This window comes from Mus caroli, unplaced genomic scaffold (genome assembly GCF_978045245.1).
Source record: "Mus caroli unplaced genomic scaffold, Mus_caroli_1 scaffold_17, whole genome shotgun sequence".
Lineage (NCBI taxonomy): Eukaryota > Metazoa > Chordata > Mammalia > Rodentia > Muridae > Mus > Mus caroli.
The window spans coordinates 62,178,247-62,194,208 of record NW_028227272.1 but is presented as its reverse complement, the minus strand read 5'-3'; the positions used below and the strand labels follow the sequence as shown (position 1 = coordinate 62,194,208).

General features: G+C 43.5%; 1 protein-coding gene and 1 pseudogene across 1 annotated transcript in view; one reads left to right on the top strand and one right to left on the bottom strand.

Annotated features, from left to right (window-relative positions):
• The first annotated feature begins 316 nt into the window (after window positions 1-316).
• Window positions 317-15,962, top strand: part of Htr1f (5-hydroxytryptamine receptor 1F) — a 156,816-nt gene continuing 141,170 nt past the window's right edge. Inside the window, exon 1 of the mRNA XM_021185292.3 lies at window positions 317-530. The gene's annotated coding sequence lies outside the window, so the exon portion shown is untranslated. The remainder of the gene's footprint in view (window positions 531-15,962) is intronic.
• LOC115029647 (small nucleolar RNA SNORA17) lies at window positions 13,624-13,728 on the bottom strand (annotated as a pseudogene).

Genomic DNA, 15,962 nt, shown 5'->3' with positions numbered 1-15,962 from the left:
CTAAGGCACTCTCCAAAACTGTTGCCTAAAATGCCTATGTACCCGTCATCTGACCCTCGCTTTATTTCCACCCATCCTTAGAGGTTTTAAGACGCAAATGAAGGAAGGAGTCCGTCCAAGGATGAAAAGTTAAGGGAAACAAGATCGTTTTCTTTAAGCTATTTGCAGAAAGGTGCTTCGCGTCATTTCCAGATTTCCCGAACAGATAATCTCCAAGGTATCAGTGGAGTTAAACGGACGGGACTTTTTCCCTCCCCCTCCCTTCTCCAAGCATCAGTCCAAGGAGAGGGAGGGGACGAAAGAAGACACTGGGAGGAGGAGGAAAAGTGGAAGAAGCTAGAAGAGCGAGGTGCTGAGGTGATTCCCGGGGCGTCGGCCCTCGAGTGGACTGGCGTCTGGAACCCGCCCTAGAGCTGCGCCCCAAGCTGCAGCGCGCAGTCAGCTCGCCACCAAGAGCAGCCGGGACGCGCTGTTGTTGCCGGAGAACGAACGCGGCGGGCTAGAGACCAGAGCCCCTTAGCTTCGCTCTGGTGAGTACGCGGAGCTGCCCTGGGCACAGGAAAGCGCGCGGCGGGCGGCGAGCGGTGGGAGGCACGGGATGGTCGGGCCTGGAGGCGGAGGTGGAGGGGTTGGGGGTGACAATTCCTTCCCCCCTGCTACTTTGATGGAACCGCAAAAACTGAAGCTCGCTGTCTCTGCTTCCTGAGGGCTAACTTTGGGGGAAAAGCAGGATCCTGGGTGGAGCAGGTGGTCTTCAGTGCATGGAGGGACCTGGTCCCAGACTCTGGGAGAGAGGTGTGGGTTCCAGACCTTGACGCCAACACCCTAGTGAGGGTGCAGGTATCCAGTGAGCTTGCCAAGGATAGAAGCTAGGATGTGCAGAAACCCAACTAGAGGTCAGGAGTGTCATCGAATCCATCACTTGGTCATATCTGGAGATGGATCAAACAGAAAATGATAAGATCTGTGTAGGAGTTTGGGAAGGTGTAGACGAAAAAGCGTTGGTAGTTTTCCAACTTTACTTTCCCGTGGGTCGGGACTGATGAGGTAAAGCTCCAAACAGACCCTCACCTAGCTCCACAAAGTCCCTAGCTGCTGCAGGGGCTTGCCTAGGAAAGATTTGTTGGTCTCTTCTTGTTTACAGGGACCAATAGGCAAAGAAAAGGAAGGGATGGCAGAATGAGGGGCCATCCTCTTGTTCCCGGTGCTTGTACCCAAAAGGGGCTGAAAGACCCTTAGCTGCATGCCAAGGGTGAGGAATGAAAGAAAGGAGAGAAGCAAGCATATGCCCAGAGCTTGGCAGTTGGGCTGCCTTCGGTGTAGAATTTGGTTTGGCCACTGGGTAGGAACATGGACTGAAATGTCCTGGCACGCATCTGAAGAAAACACTGAGGTAAAGACTTGTTTTCTCCTATAGCTAAGTGGTTCCTGAGGACGTCAGTGATTAATACAGGGTGGTGATAAGATGCAGGGTGGTCATTGGAGAAGGAATAACAGGTAGCCTGCCCAGCCCTCAAGTTTTTCTGGAGGACCTAAGACCTTGTCATTCACCTGCATTTTAAAGGTGCTAGTACCCAGACCCACCCACCCCCAAATGTTTTCAAATGAATTATATTTCTATCCCGTTTACATATACATCTGTGAGCCTAGAGTTGGTGATCAACAATATGGTGATATTCACATGTGATTTGCCCTAAATGTCTGTTTATGGGGAGACAGGCAGAAGGAACTTGGCTGTCTTCCACTGAGGGAACGGCAATCCCACACAGCCGAGGGAGATTGAAGAAGCAGCCCTTCTCTGTGGCTTTCAATGACCCCCGTCTCCCCAGTCTGTAAATTTGAGGGCAAGTGCTAATATCGCTCCTCCCAGCTGTCTCATAAGATGTAGTCCTTGCCTTTGCCGGTCTTACTCAAACCTGCCTGCAGTCCCATAAAGAAAACTGTTGCTTGCTGAGCTCGCTCAAAGGTGGTCTTTTCATCTTTGTGTAGGGTGTTCTTCAAAGAACTAAGATGTTTCTGGACAAATGCTGTCCGTACCTGCCTGGTATTAGTCATGAGTTTCCAGAGTTACCATATAACTTAGTTTCTCATTTTTATCAAAGAAATTTTAGTAAAATTTCCCACTTACTCCTTGATGTGTCATATGTTCAAGGTTCATCCACTTAGGCTTATTGCAGAGCTAATGGCTATATGCACCACACAAGCTGTTCCACTCTGACAGACCACCAAGGGCTTTGTTTATTTAGGGTGAAGATGTTAGGAACAATGCAGGGGTTGCCCCTTGCTTCCTCAGGGGGCCTCCATGCAGAGCGCTGAATAGGCTCTTTTTATTCTTTAAGATAAATAAAAACACTCAACTTGTTTGTTAGGAGTTCTTAGATAGGCTGTTCTTATAAATGCTACCACAGAACTGATCACAACAGCTCATCTCTCTGTAAGGAAAGGCCTGGTTTTCGCAAGACATTTGGCACATGTGTTTTTTTTTTTTCCATAGGCTTTCCAACATTAAACCATCTTCATGGAAAGTACAGATGTTGAAAGTTCTCTTCTAGCGAAAGTGGTCTCTTCTGAAATGGCTAGCTGTCACTGAAACAATTTCAAGGATGTTTGAAGGACACTCTCTAGGATATTTCTACAAAACACACAACATAAGACATAGCAGACACATTTTTTTACATCTATTTTATGTGCATGGATCTCTGTTCACAATGGGCTTGTGGTACTCACAGAGGGCAGAAGAGAGGATCGGAATCCCTGGGACTAGATTGACAGATGGTTGTGAGCTGCCACCTAGGTGTTAGGAATTGAACCTTAAGACCTCTGGAAGAGCAACTAGTGCTTTTTTTTAACTGCTGAGCCATCCATCCTTCGAGTCACTGAACATAATATTTTTAAATCGATGGCAGGATTCTCTTCTTCACTGTCAATTTCATAAGAGGGAGCGATGCTTTTTGAGCAGAAAAAAAATGACACAATGATTGCTACCAGGTCATGTGATCCCTATGGAGGTATCTATAGTCATCCAACACAGACCCACATAGAACCTTGGCCCCTGTGCTATCACAGAAATGATCCAGCCACTGGAAATTATAACAAGAAATGTTTCAGAGCCAAGGGAGGCACATAAGATGGCCAAGATGACATCAATGCGTACGCCTGAGTATTTGAGAGTTGAGACTGTTTGGATCTGACAACCTCCCACTTCCTTCAGGGTCTTATCTTCTCTCAGCTATGATTTGCGGCCTTTTAACCCACAGTATGGGATTTCCCTTTGTTTCTGTGTATGTGGGAAACAATAAAGGGTTTTTTGTTCTTGTTGTTGTTGTTGTTGTTGTTTTGTTTTGTTTTGTTTTGTTTTTCGGCAGGAAGTGTTTTACCAGGATACCCTTACTGTGGCACATAGCTCATCCGTGGGGAGGTAGAACCCACAAGGAGGTTGTCAACGTTGCTTAACATAGTCTTTAGCCAGGGGTAACCCCTGAAAGTAGTGAGAAGCAGTGGGGTTTGGATGTATTCAGAGATAAAAGAAGCAAGAATTGACAGACTGGTACAGTTGATGACAGAGGAGAGGAATCAGAGTTCCTGCCAAGGGGTGTGCGTTCAGCCTCTGGAGAATACAGTCGCTGCTGGGCAACGTGGGAGACTGGCAGGGACGAAGCCTTTCTACGGGCTTTATGGACATCTTGACACAAGCTTCACTGGGTAGTTGGGACAGAGCTCAGAGGAAAAGTTAGAGTTTGAGATAAAAATATGAATCACGCATACATAAATGGCATTGAAAACAAGTGGGAAAACAAGAAAACATATTCAGATGATCAAACAGTCTAGAACAGTCCAGAACATTGAAGACTGTAGGACCAAGGTAAGAAAACTAGGGAGTAGCAATCAGAAGATTCAGGAGAGCTGCAGAAATGTGTGAGACCAGAGACATCAAAAGATAAAAAATACATTAAAAAGGAAGAAAGTTCTTACTAGCTATGTCCAGTGCTGCAGAAGGGTTGAGTGATGTGAAGACAAAGAATTATTGGAGAATTTAAATGACCCTCGGGTTAGTCAAATTTCCGTGACTGTATCAAAATAACTGAGAATACAGTACAGGGGAATGCCAAGGCCAAGAAGTGGGAGTGGGTGGGTAGGAAAGTGGGGCGTGAGGGTATGGGGGACTTTTGGGATAGCATTGGAAATGTAAATGAAGAAAATACCTAATTAAAATAAAATTAAATTTAAAAAAAATAACTGAGGATAAACCAATTTTCAGAGGTTGCAGTCCCTGATAGCTGAGCCCTGTTGCTTTGGGTCTATGTAGCACAGTGCATCCATCACTGAGGGTGGGAGCTGTTGGCATTTAGTCTAGGCTCTGCCCCACAGTTGCCTGGCAACAGTCAGGTGTGTCTGACTCACTCTAAAAGGGGATGCTTGCCCCCTCCTCACTCTCTTGCTCTTGCTCTCTCCTCTTGCTCCTGCTCCCTCTCTCTCCACATTCCCCTCCCCACCTCTCCTCTGCCTTTCTCTCAAACTCCTCTGCCCATGCCCTGAATAAATTGTATTCTATACTATACCATCGAGTGGCTGGTACCTCATGGGGAAAGGGGTGCCTTAGTACAGGCTGCAAAGACACCCCTGTCCCCCACACCATACTGTGCCTCCACCAAGCATATTCATTCCTTTCTTAGCTTTTTATAAAACACAGCAGGAACCCTTGTGGTAATGTGGAAGCAGACATGAAAAGAGATTGGGAGCCAATATCCCATTCAAGGAAGGGCACATCACCACTGACCTAATTTCTTCTCTGCCCACATTCTCAAGATTGTGCTGCCTCCCAGTAGCCCTCAAGGAATAGACATGTCTTGGGGGACATTCAAGATTCAAACTGTATCTCAGCTGAGACAGGGTGGTTTTGAGATCAAGGCTAACCCATAGAGAGCTTGAGATCAGGCTAGGGTATACAGGTAGCCTAGATTTGAAAAAAAAAAAAATTCTCACACTCTGGTACCCTTTACTTTGTTTACTTTTTTGAAAATCTCATATATGAGTACCATGTTTATAATATTCCCACCCCTCCCCCCCTTCCAGTTATAGCACTTCCAGCAATGTTCATGTGAGTCATTTCAGTCAAAATTATAATGATGATGAATGATTAAATATTGCTTCATAACACTGAACAAAAGTCGTAAGCCTACTGGTTCTGATTCCAGGGATTTTTCTTTGTCATGAAGTTATATTTATGTAAATTAATATTTTTTTCAGAGTTGAGCAAACAACTGCAAAAACATAAATGCTTCTCAATTTAAAAAAAAGCGTAATAAATTATTAATATCTATTCAGTGAAAAACTATCCAGCATTAAAATTATTAAGGCAACTTTCTATGGACTAAAAGGGATAAAAAGATTTTCCAAATATATTCAGCATGAAGAAGAACAATCAGACTTTGTGCATTATGACTAACACAGAAAAATAAGGTTATACCTGACACCTTGCCAACAAATCAGCAGCCAGCAATGGTTTGGCTCCTTGTAGGGAGGACAGGGGTGTTGGTGGGAGAGCGTAATGGAAACTGAGGATCAGGGAAACAGGGCTGGCTTTTGTTTTGTTTGCTTCGTTTTTTGTCATTTTTTTTTCTGTATCACAGATATTCTAGTAAGGTCCATTTATTCTATAATCTTAAAAGAATTCCCTCCCTCAATTTCAATAGCCCATGATGGTTCCAGAGTGTTTTCCAGTCCCCATGCGTTTGAACAGTTTCTGTCACACTTAATTTCTAGTCTTATTCCATCTTCTATTCTCTTGTTCATTTATTTATTCATTTACATCCCCAATGCTGCCCTCCCTCCAGGTCTGCCCCCTCACAAAGTCCCTCCACCCCATCCCCCATCCCCCATCCCCTTTACCTCTGAGAGGGTAGGGCTACTCCGGGGTAGCCTATCTTAATTGTCCTCTGAGAGGCTCTACCCAGCAGCTGACTGAAATAGATGCAGATATAACATTAAATGGAGGTCAGGGACCCTTATAGAAGACTTGGAAGAAGAACTAAGGCCCTGAAAGAAATGGCAACCCCTTAAGATAGACCAACAGTGTCAACTAATCAGGACTCCTGGGAGCTCCCAGAGACTAAGCCACCAATCAAAGAGCATATTTTGGCTGGACAGAGCCCCACACACACATCCCTACCTCCACCCTGGCACATAGACTTCCTTGTCTGACCTCAGTGGGAAAGGATGCACCTAGCCCTCCAGGATACTCCGAGACTTTTATTTTGTTCAGTTTTGTATTCTTTTCAGTTCTGGTATGTGAACACAGGAACTTGCACTTGCTAGGCAACTGTTCTGCCCCTGAGCAACACTTAATGCCTTTGAATTATAGGCACAGAGTTACCTATTCAAAATCCTAAATAAAATTTTATGCATAATTCTGAAACATGTCATTTAAAATAATAAGAGGAAAGAAAAGATGTGGTGGTGAAAAAAATGAGTACTATATATAGCGCAAGTCTTTGAGTTTTCAAAAGGTAGATTAAAGGTATCTGGGGGGAGCCATAGAGGTTTGGTTTTAAAATGGGAGTGGTTATTGCCTAAATTAAACTACAACAGAAGGAACAACAGACTTTAAAGAAAATAATAATGAAAAGGACAACAGCCAAGCAGATTCCTTTAGCAGGCTGTAGGGGAGATATTCCAGACATTTGTAAGAAAAAGAGCTACCATGGCTAGCTAGGAACATTGAGAAAGGCACTGTCTAGAAACCTTCATACATGGACCTGTGCTTTGCCCAGCATGCCCTACGTTCGGCTACCTGGGTCCTTTGTATAAGTTACTGTGATGAGGACTCCATAAAGTCTCCACTCCCTACTTCTGTCCTCCATAAGTGTCTCATCAAGGTTTTTCTTACCCTGGCTTGGCGCTCCCCAGTGCCACTTAGCAGCTGGCCAGCAGCTTGTGGGCTCATTAGAGATTTAGTTGGTTTATAAAATAGCTCCTTTTCCCCTGTCTCCTTCACCCTCAGCAGGACTCAACTGTTCTGACTGAGGGGACTGAGCAGCCTCAGGCAGGCATCTCCCTCACCACTTCCTGCCCGTCAGTTCATGTGCTAAGCTGTTTTCTCTCTCTCTCTCTCTCTCTCTCTCTCTCTCTCTCTCTCTCTCTCTCTCTCTCTCTCTCTCTCTCTCTCTCTCTCTCTCTTTCTCTCTCCTCCAAGTCCAAGTCCACAATAATCTTGGCGGAGGCTTCAACCCCCTCTAAACTTTAGTCTCTTCTTTACTAGTGATCCCATTGTGTACCTGTATTACTGGGATCTTTCCCATGCTTAAACGGCTCAGACAAGCAGAGAAGCTTCACTTGATGCTAAGCCCTTCAGCTACAATCCTAGCCAGTCTTCTCTTTGTCAGCCAGCTTTGAACACAAGGAACTAATTCACACTGTGCCACTATCTTGTTATTAATTTCCTTCCCCTCACTGTCTGGCTTAGACTCTCACCACCCCCATGAAACCTTGTCTCCTTGGACTACTTAATGGAGTTTAAGAAAGCTAACCATCGGGGCTTCTCTCACAGGCTCTGAGATCCAATCTCTTCCTTTCAAGCAGAAATGGCACCATTCTGATCCACCTCCTCCACTGCTTCTCCACGCCTCAGTGGCCGTGGTCTGTAACTCTCTTCTCCACTTGGTTCTTTGTCTCTTTTGGTCAATGATCCTTAAGAATCAAAAAAGCAAACTTTCAAGAGAATCAGAAGACACAAACAACTATTGTTTCTCTTTCCAGACGATAAAGATATTTGCAGGAAATTGCAAATGATGAAAAGACGCTCTAAACCCGTTCTATGAAGTGAGAAGGAGCTCTCTCTGAGACAGCCTCATTAACAAACTGTACCAGTTAAGATGACTTCCTGTACTCCAAATAAAATGGGGAATGCCAATTATTGTGAATGTGAGGATGAACCCTGGTTGAACTTCAACTCATAGCAATCCCCCGGACTCAGCCTTGCAAATGTTGGGTTACAGACAAGCATCACTCTACCTGTTGTTGTTGTTGTTGATGTTGTTGTTGTTGTTGTCATTGTCATTGTTGTTGCTGTTGTTCAAGACAGGGTTTCTCTGTGTAACATTCCTGGCTGTCCTGGATCTTGCTCTGTAGACCAGGTTGGCCTCAAACTCAGAGATTCGCCTGCTGCTGCCCCTCCTATACTGGGATTAAAAATGTGTGCTACCACCACCCCTCTCTCTATGGCTATTTTTAATTGTATATTCCTATTTTTATTATAATTAATTTTATTTATTTACATTCCAGCCATTACTCGCCCCCAACAGTTCCTCACCCCATTTCCCCTCCCCCTTGCTTCTGAGATTGTGCTCCCCCTGCATCCTCCTTCCCTGGGGCCTCCAGTCTCTCAAGGCCTAGGCACATCTTCTCCCACTGAGGCCAGACCAGGCAGTCCTCTGCTAAAAGTCTTCATTAATAGTATCAGGCCTTGGTACCTCCCCATGAGATGTTTCCCAAGTTGGGCCAGTCACTGGACAACCTTTCCTTCAGACTCTTCTCCATTTTTGTCCCTACAGTTCTTTTAGACTGGAACAATTCTGGTCAGAAGTTTTGACTGTGGGTTGGTAACCCATTCCTCCACTTGGGGCCCTAGCTAACTGCTAGAGGTGGACTCCTCAGAGTTCCCTCTTCCCACTGTTGGGTGTTTTGGCAAAGGTCACCCCCATTGAGTCCTGAGAGGCTCTCACCTCTCAGGTCTCTGGGACTTTCTAGAGGGTCCTCTCCCCACCACCCACCCCTAGAAGTTGAGTATTTCCATTCATTCTCTTGGTCCTCTGGGCTTCTTTCCAACCCCTATACCTACCTGATCCTGCCCCTCTTTCTCCTCCCCCTCCACTCTCAAGCCCAGGTCCCTCTCTCCCTTCCTCTACCTCCCATACTTATTTTATACACCCTTCTAACTGGGATTGAAGCACTCTCATTTGAGCCCTCCTGTTTGTTAAGCTTCTTATGGTCTGTAGGTTGTATCTTCAGTATTCTGTAGCGTTTAGCTAATATCCACTTATCAGTGAATACATACCGTACATGTCTTTTTGGGTCTGGGTTACCTCACTCAGGCTATTTTCTATTTCCATCCATTTGCCTGTAAAATTCATAATGTCCTTGTTCTTAATACTGAATAGCTTTCCATTGTGTAAATTAAACCACATTTTCTGTATCCATTCTTTGTCTGAGAGACATTTATGTTGTTTCCAGCTTCTGACTATCACAAGGCTGCTGTGAACATAGTGGAACACATGTCCTTGTGGTATGGTAGAGCATCCTTTGGGTATATGCTCAGGAGTCGTATGTCTGGGTCTTCAGGTAGAACTATTTCAATTTTTTGAAGGACCACAAAGTTGTTTTCCAAAGTTGTTTTACGAGCTTGCAATCCCACCAGCCATGTAGGAGTGTTCCTCTTTCTCCACATCCTCGCCAGCATCTGCTGTCACCTGAGTTTTTCATCTTAGCCATTCTGACTGGTGTGAGGTGGATTGATTTGCGTTTCTCTGATCACTAGGGATGGTGAACATTTCTTTAGTTGTCTCTTCGTCATTTGAGGTTCCTCTGCTGAGAACTCTCGGTTTAGCTCTGTACCCCATTTTTAAATTGGGTTATTTGATTTTGGGGGGGAGGTTAACTTCTTGAGTTCTTTATATATTTTGTATATTAGCTCTCTATAGGATTTAGGGTTAGAAAAGTTTTTTTTCCCCTATCTCTAGGTTGCTGATTTGTCCTATTGACAGTGTTCTTTGCCTTACAGAAGTTTTTCAGTTTAATGAGGTCCCATTTATCAATTGTTGATTTTAGAGCCTGGGCCATTTGTGTTCTGTTCAGGAAATTTCCCCTGTAGCAATGTGGCTCTTCCAACTTTCTCTTCTATTAGAGACAGTGTATCTGGTTTTATGTTGAGGTCCTTGATCCACTTGGATTTGAGCTTTGTGCATGGTGATAAATTTGGATCTATTTTAATTCTTCTACATTTAGATGGCCAGTTAGACCAGCATCATTTATTGAAGATGCTTTCTTTTTTCCACTGGATAGTTTTAGCTCCTTTGTAAAAGATCAAGTGACCATAGGTGTGGGGTTCATTCCTGGGTCTTCAATTCTATTCCATTGATCTACCCGCCTGTCTCTATACCAATACCATGTGGTTTTTATCACTGTTGCTCTGTATGTTGAGGTCAGGGATGATGATTTCCCACATAATAATCTTATATTTCTGATGAAGATATCTCAGGTGCTGATAGAAACTACTTTCTAAGTTTTCATAGCTGAGTCCTTCATTGGTTCTTCTTAATTTCTCCTTCAACTTAGTAATCTTTTGATATATAAATAAAAAATAAAATTCCTACCATTATTATTCATGGAAAACTGATACTGCTGAGAACAAAGCATAAGAAAGAAAGACATATTACTTCTGTTGGTTTTATTCATATATTTAGTATCAGCTAAAAGCTTTGAAATTAAACCTGACTCCTTTTTTTCTTTTACTCTAAGAAGGAAAATTAGCAGAAGATAAAAATGTTTCACAAAACTGGAAGTGTAGTACAATAATCAAGAAAATTCACAAGAGAGGAAGTTCCCTGGTTTTTAACAGTGTCAGTTCTGGGAGAAGTATTTACACTGAGCACCAATGGTTCATGGCTTACATTTGAGTAAAATGCCCTGTCTTCTGTTTGTCTACCACAAACCTCATTAAGTTAAAACTACTGCAAATCAAACTACGGACAGACTGATGACCTCCAAACCCAGCCTATAGGTTCATAATTGTACTCCTCTTACTTGTTCAAGCATTTAAGCCACTTGTATCTCATCAAAGAGACTCCCAGATTCCCTCCTTCAATTCTCCCTAAACTCAAGTCAGCCAGTCTACCTCTATGCCCTCTGAATCTCCTCTACTCTCCTAAGTACCCATTACTGAATTTAACTCAAGGTGCCAAGATCCTTTTACCACCACCTTTCCCAGTCACTTCCCTGAATTGTGCCTAGTCCCCTTGTGTCATTTTCCCATATTTCCACCAACTGAATTTTAGGATTAAATTTGATCCATGGTTACAGTATGTCTCTGTACTACCTTGCCCGCCCGCCCATCAAGTGTATCTCAAAGACAGCATTCCTCTGCCCTGTAGGGCCCTCTCTATTCCTCATTCAGCTCCATCGCCCGTCATGCCAGACTTAGTCATTTGCCAGAACTAAGTTGTCTTGTTTTCCTTCCCCGAGCACTTTCTTCACGAGCCTTCTGTCTGTGAATCTCTCATGAGCTTCTGTGTTGTGCTGCTCATATTTGTTTTACTTGCTTTTCTCTTCGCTCCAGCTAGGCCAGGGAGTTCCTGTAGGAGAGGACTGAGCCTTTTGATCTTAGTGTCAGAGGGGATGAGGCCCTGAGCTTTGCATAAAGAGTGTCCAAGAAAGCCTCCTCAGGGATCTATCAACAAACTATGTCACCAAATGTGTTACAGTCACCCTAGGGTGGGAGTGAGTTTCTGGAAACCTTCTCACATTTTCTCTTTCTCTGTGCAGTGGTGACTGTCTCTATGACATTTCAGCTCTCTCAAACTCTTTCATAAAATTAAGAGAAAAAAAAAAAAAACAGAAGCTTTGTCACACAATCTTCTGTGCCTAACATTTCCAAGCCAGATGGCCAGTTCTTTTATATAACAAAACCTTAAGGGAAGAAAATTTCATAAACTCTCAATAACCCATTTTACTGTTTGAGAGCCTTTTTTTCATATATATACTATTTATTTTATTTCATATATTTATTTTTATTTCATATATATGAAGCTGAGATTGCTATAATTATTCTATTCTTTTTAAAATGAGAATATAAGGCTACCTTTTTAACAACAATATTTCATCTGTTTGGAAATAATGTTCAACAATATTAAACAAAATATTTCAATTAAATAAGTAGTTATTAATACATATCTTTTACGAATATCTATTTTTCTACATCCTCCAGAAATCTCTGCCTATAGTTAAGCTTGGTTTTTTATTGCTTATTTTTTTAAGTTTTTATTGGCTCTTTGTGAGTTTCACATCATCTCCGAATCCTACTCATCCCCCTCCCCCTTATACCATCCTCCACCCTTGCCACCTCCCCCTAACAAAGAAAAAAACTCGGGGAGAAGCTGCAGTGTGTCACAGAGTGTCCCACAGTGTCCCTTCTGTCCGTACTTTTCTGCTTGCAAATGTTCATTGCAATGACTTGTGGGGTCTGGTTCGAGGCCTCTGGCTTCTGCTATTGTATCAATACCGGAACCTCACTGAGACTCCTTTTAAATATCCTGTTGTTGCCCTGTGTCATGGATCTGTAGGACGAGCCCCTTCATGCCCTGTAGGAATTCATCGATAGGTTAAATGTTGGAGTATGCCAATTAAAAAGCCTGGATCTGGGCCTGAGTGGTATCTGATCTGGCCAACCTGCCAGCTCTCTCACCCTCACATCCTCAGGACCAGCCCATCATCAACGCCTGCAACCAGGGCCAGCTCTACCCTGCTGCCCAGGCAAGGTGCACGGCCCAGTCTTCCATGTGTTGCAGTCACTGAAGGACAGGGACAGTTCTCCCACTCTCATGACCCCAGAGCCAGTGCTCCCACATGTCATAGATGGCAAGGGAAGGGAGGACGGCCTCTCTCCTTCCTCTATACCACCGTCCAACAGACAAGAGGCAGGGCTTGATCTCCTGTGCTCAGGCACTCAGGGCTGTCTCACCTGCAAACCCCACATCCAGCACCAGTTCCACTATGCTGTCCAGTGCGGTACAAGGCCCACTCTCTCAAATGCTGCAGCTGGTAAGGGGCGGTGCCAACTCTTACACTCTCATTACCCCCTTCAGGGCAAACTCTCCCACCTGCCACTGGCATTGAGAACAGAAGGAAGGGGAAGAGATCTCTCTCATCAATGCCACTGCACAGCAGACAAGAGGCAAGGCCAGCTCACCCACAATCCCCACAACCCAAGCCAGCTCTACTGTACTACCCATGTGAGGTTCAGGATCTGCTCTCCAGAGTGCTGCAGCAGATCGCAAAAGTGGGTCTCTTGCCACAGGTGTGAGTAGGGAGGAAGGTATCACATTTCATCCATGTCACCACACAGGAGGAGAGTGGTAGGAGCAACTTCCCCATGCTCATCTCATTTCCGGTTTACTCGCAACTCCTGCAGGGTGCAGTACCTCTCTCCAGAGTATGGCAGCTGCCTAGGGGTTCCCAGGCAGCAGTCCATACCAGTAATGCCCCCTACCCCCGGCCTTTGGCAGTAACAGATGCCTGGTACTACAAGGCCACTGATCCAGAAGTGTTCCATCATGGAAGCACGGGCCAGGACCACACCGTGGTCCCGGGTAGCATCACCAGCTGTTCACATTAGTCTCCAGTTCCACCTCTCTTCATTCTCTTTCTCTTCCGTTTCTCCATCACCCTCTTAGGGATGCCCTGGGTCTCAGAGTATCCTGGATCATCTCAGGAATGGCCTGAGGGAGACCATCTCAGGCACAGTCTATACCCTCAGGCCTGTGAGGCACTGGACTAGTGGCAATCTCAGGCTAGCTCCCTGTCAGGGACCCTTGGTGCCAGACTAGTGGTTGTCTCAGACTATCTATTTTGGTGAATCTTAGGCTACTAAGCATTCAGACAGTCATCCTCTCTCTGCTCTGCCACCTATTGACACACATGTGACACAGCAGCTACACCTGCAACACCTCCAAGGGCAAGTATTTATTGTTTTTGATCTTGTAAATAATGTATTAGTATACTGAGAATTAATAGAATAAAGGCCTAAGAGAATATTTTATGTAAGTGGAGATTAGTACATGTACATTAAAAAGGTCAAGGTTTATGTGTCAGCATTTTATATTTAAATTTATATTTTATATTTAAAATTCCTTAGAGAATGCTATACATATGTTTTGATCTTATAATACTTTGATTTTTGAGGCATTATTAATACTTTATAAAATATATAATACAAGACTGTTTTCTAGTTAGCTTTGTAAGCAAGATTTCTGAGTTTCAACTTAATTGCTAAAAGATTTTTATTTTATCTTATTTACATTAATACATTGGTTTCAGGGGTAACAAGGAATGAGCTCTCTGCATCTTCTTGAGACTTTTCTACAGTAATAAACTGTAGGTTTGGACAGTAGACCAGTCAGGGCTCTGCCAGCCTCCAATGCAGCCTCTTCAACGCAGCACTGATATTCAAGCATCAGTTTGCTCTTTGTTGGAAGCCAGACAGCTGTGTCTGTCAAGCCAAGGACCCTTCAATCTTTATCACTCTGGCGTGAAGTGAAAGAAGTGGTGTCTTCTCCTTTCCCTTTTGTAACTAAGTCTGGGTTGCATGTGATGGGGCATTTTTATCATTGACAAGAGAAGTCCAGAATTCATGTGGGCAAAGAACCCTTCTCTGAAACTCATCTGTGGTTGGCTCTTCTTTAATTCCTGATTTTGTTCAAATGGTCACTGTCAATCCTATTGAGACATAAGAAGAAATTAATTTTTGTCTTATAGTTGTAATCCTAGAAAGGCCCTTTGAATGAAGGCTTAAAATCTGGACAAAAAAATATGTATAAAAGACACTTACCAAGACTAAGCTCAATTAATTCCATGCATTTCCTTTCCTCCCAGGTATCTTCTACCATTAAAACTAAATTCAAATTCTTACTGAACATCATTGCTACCCTCAAACCCTGAGGACATAGAGAAGAATCTGTTAAAATTGTTATATTAATTTAAAAGTACATAAATTAATCATGACACTTGTAAATTGTAAATAAGCAATACTACAGAGACTAAAGAAGCTCATACCAAACCCAATGTCACATGCAGGAATACGATGTTTGTCTGGAGACAACTAATCTGCTGTAATATATGAATATTGCAACACATATATAAATATGTAAAATTCATATTGAAAAGTAAGGAAGTTTGTGCTTTCTGAGAGAGTAAGCTTTAGTTTATCTGTGGAATACAGAAGTAGTGTCAGATCCCTGTAGGATGAAATTTAAAAGCGGCAGTTTTTTCTAACTTGGCGAGCTCCCAAATAATCGAGATGGAGATCTATTGATTTATTCAACAAGCTTCAAGCACAATAACTATGCAGATATTTCTAATCCTTTAGGGTACCTAGCTAATTCCCAGCCACTCGCCCTGAGTTACTTGCATTGAGTCTCTTTGTGGCAGGCTCTGCTGTAGCTCGCTGTCCTCATGTCCCTTGGTGACTCCTCCTCATGCCAGATCTCATGGCAACCATCTTCTCCTTCTTCCACCTCATGGCTCTTCTCCTAACACTCACCTGTTTCTTTCCTCTTGGCACTCCTCCGTTGGCCCTCTGGCTGGGATCGGAAGTCCAAACTTTTTGTCTCCTCTGTCCATTCATTGGCTGTTCAGAGTCTTATTAATTGGTCAAAAATAACCAGGAAACATTCTTTACACCGCACTGATACAATTGAGTCTTCTATATTCATGACAATGTCCATGTGCAGACTGTAGCTAGATCTTGGGTTGCAAAAATCAGCATCTGAATACACAGTGCATAAGACCAACCCCCAACAGATAACTCATTACATAAAAGGGAAGGCAGCGCCTGACCTGGACACAAAATAACTGAATAACTACAAGAAGAATTTGGAATATCCTACCTGTGAAGCCAGGAGTACAGTCACAGTATCATGAGAAAATCATGTGTGGTGGGTTTCAAAGCTGCAGTTGAATATACTATTATACTTTATCATACCTATAGGATAGGGTTAATCATGTTCATTTTGCAGAAGAGGGACGTGACTCCTAAGAGATTAAATGGTTCACTTTGCAGGTGAGGACTGACAAATGGTTAAACTTGGTGCACAATGTATCACTTCAACTTGGTCCAATCACCTTTTAACTACTGATCTATGCTCCAGCCTTCGAAACTAGGAACTGCATCCTCCTTGCATCCCGCCTTAGTGTGT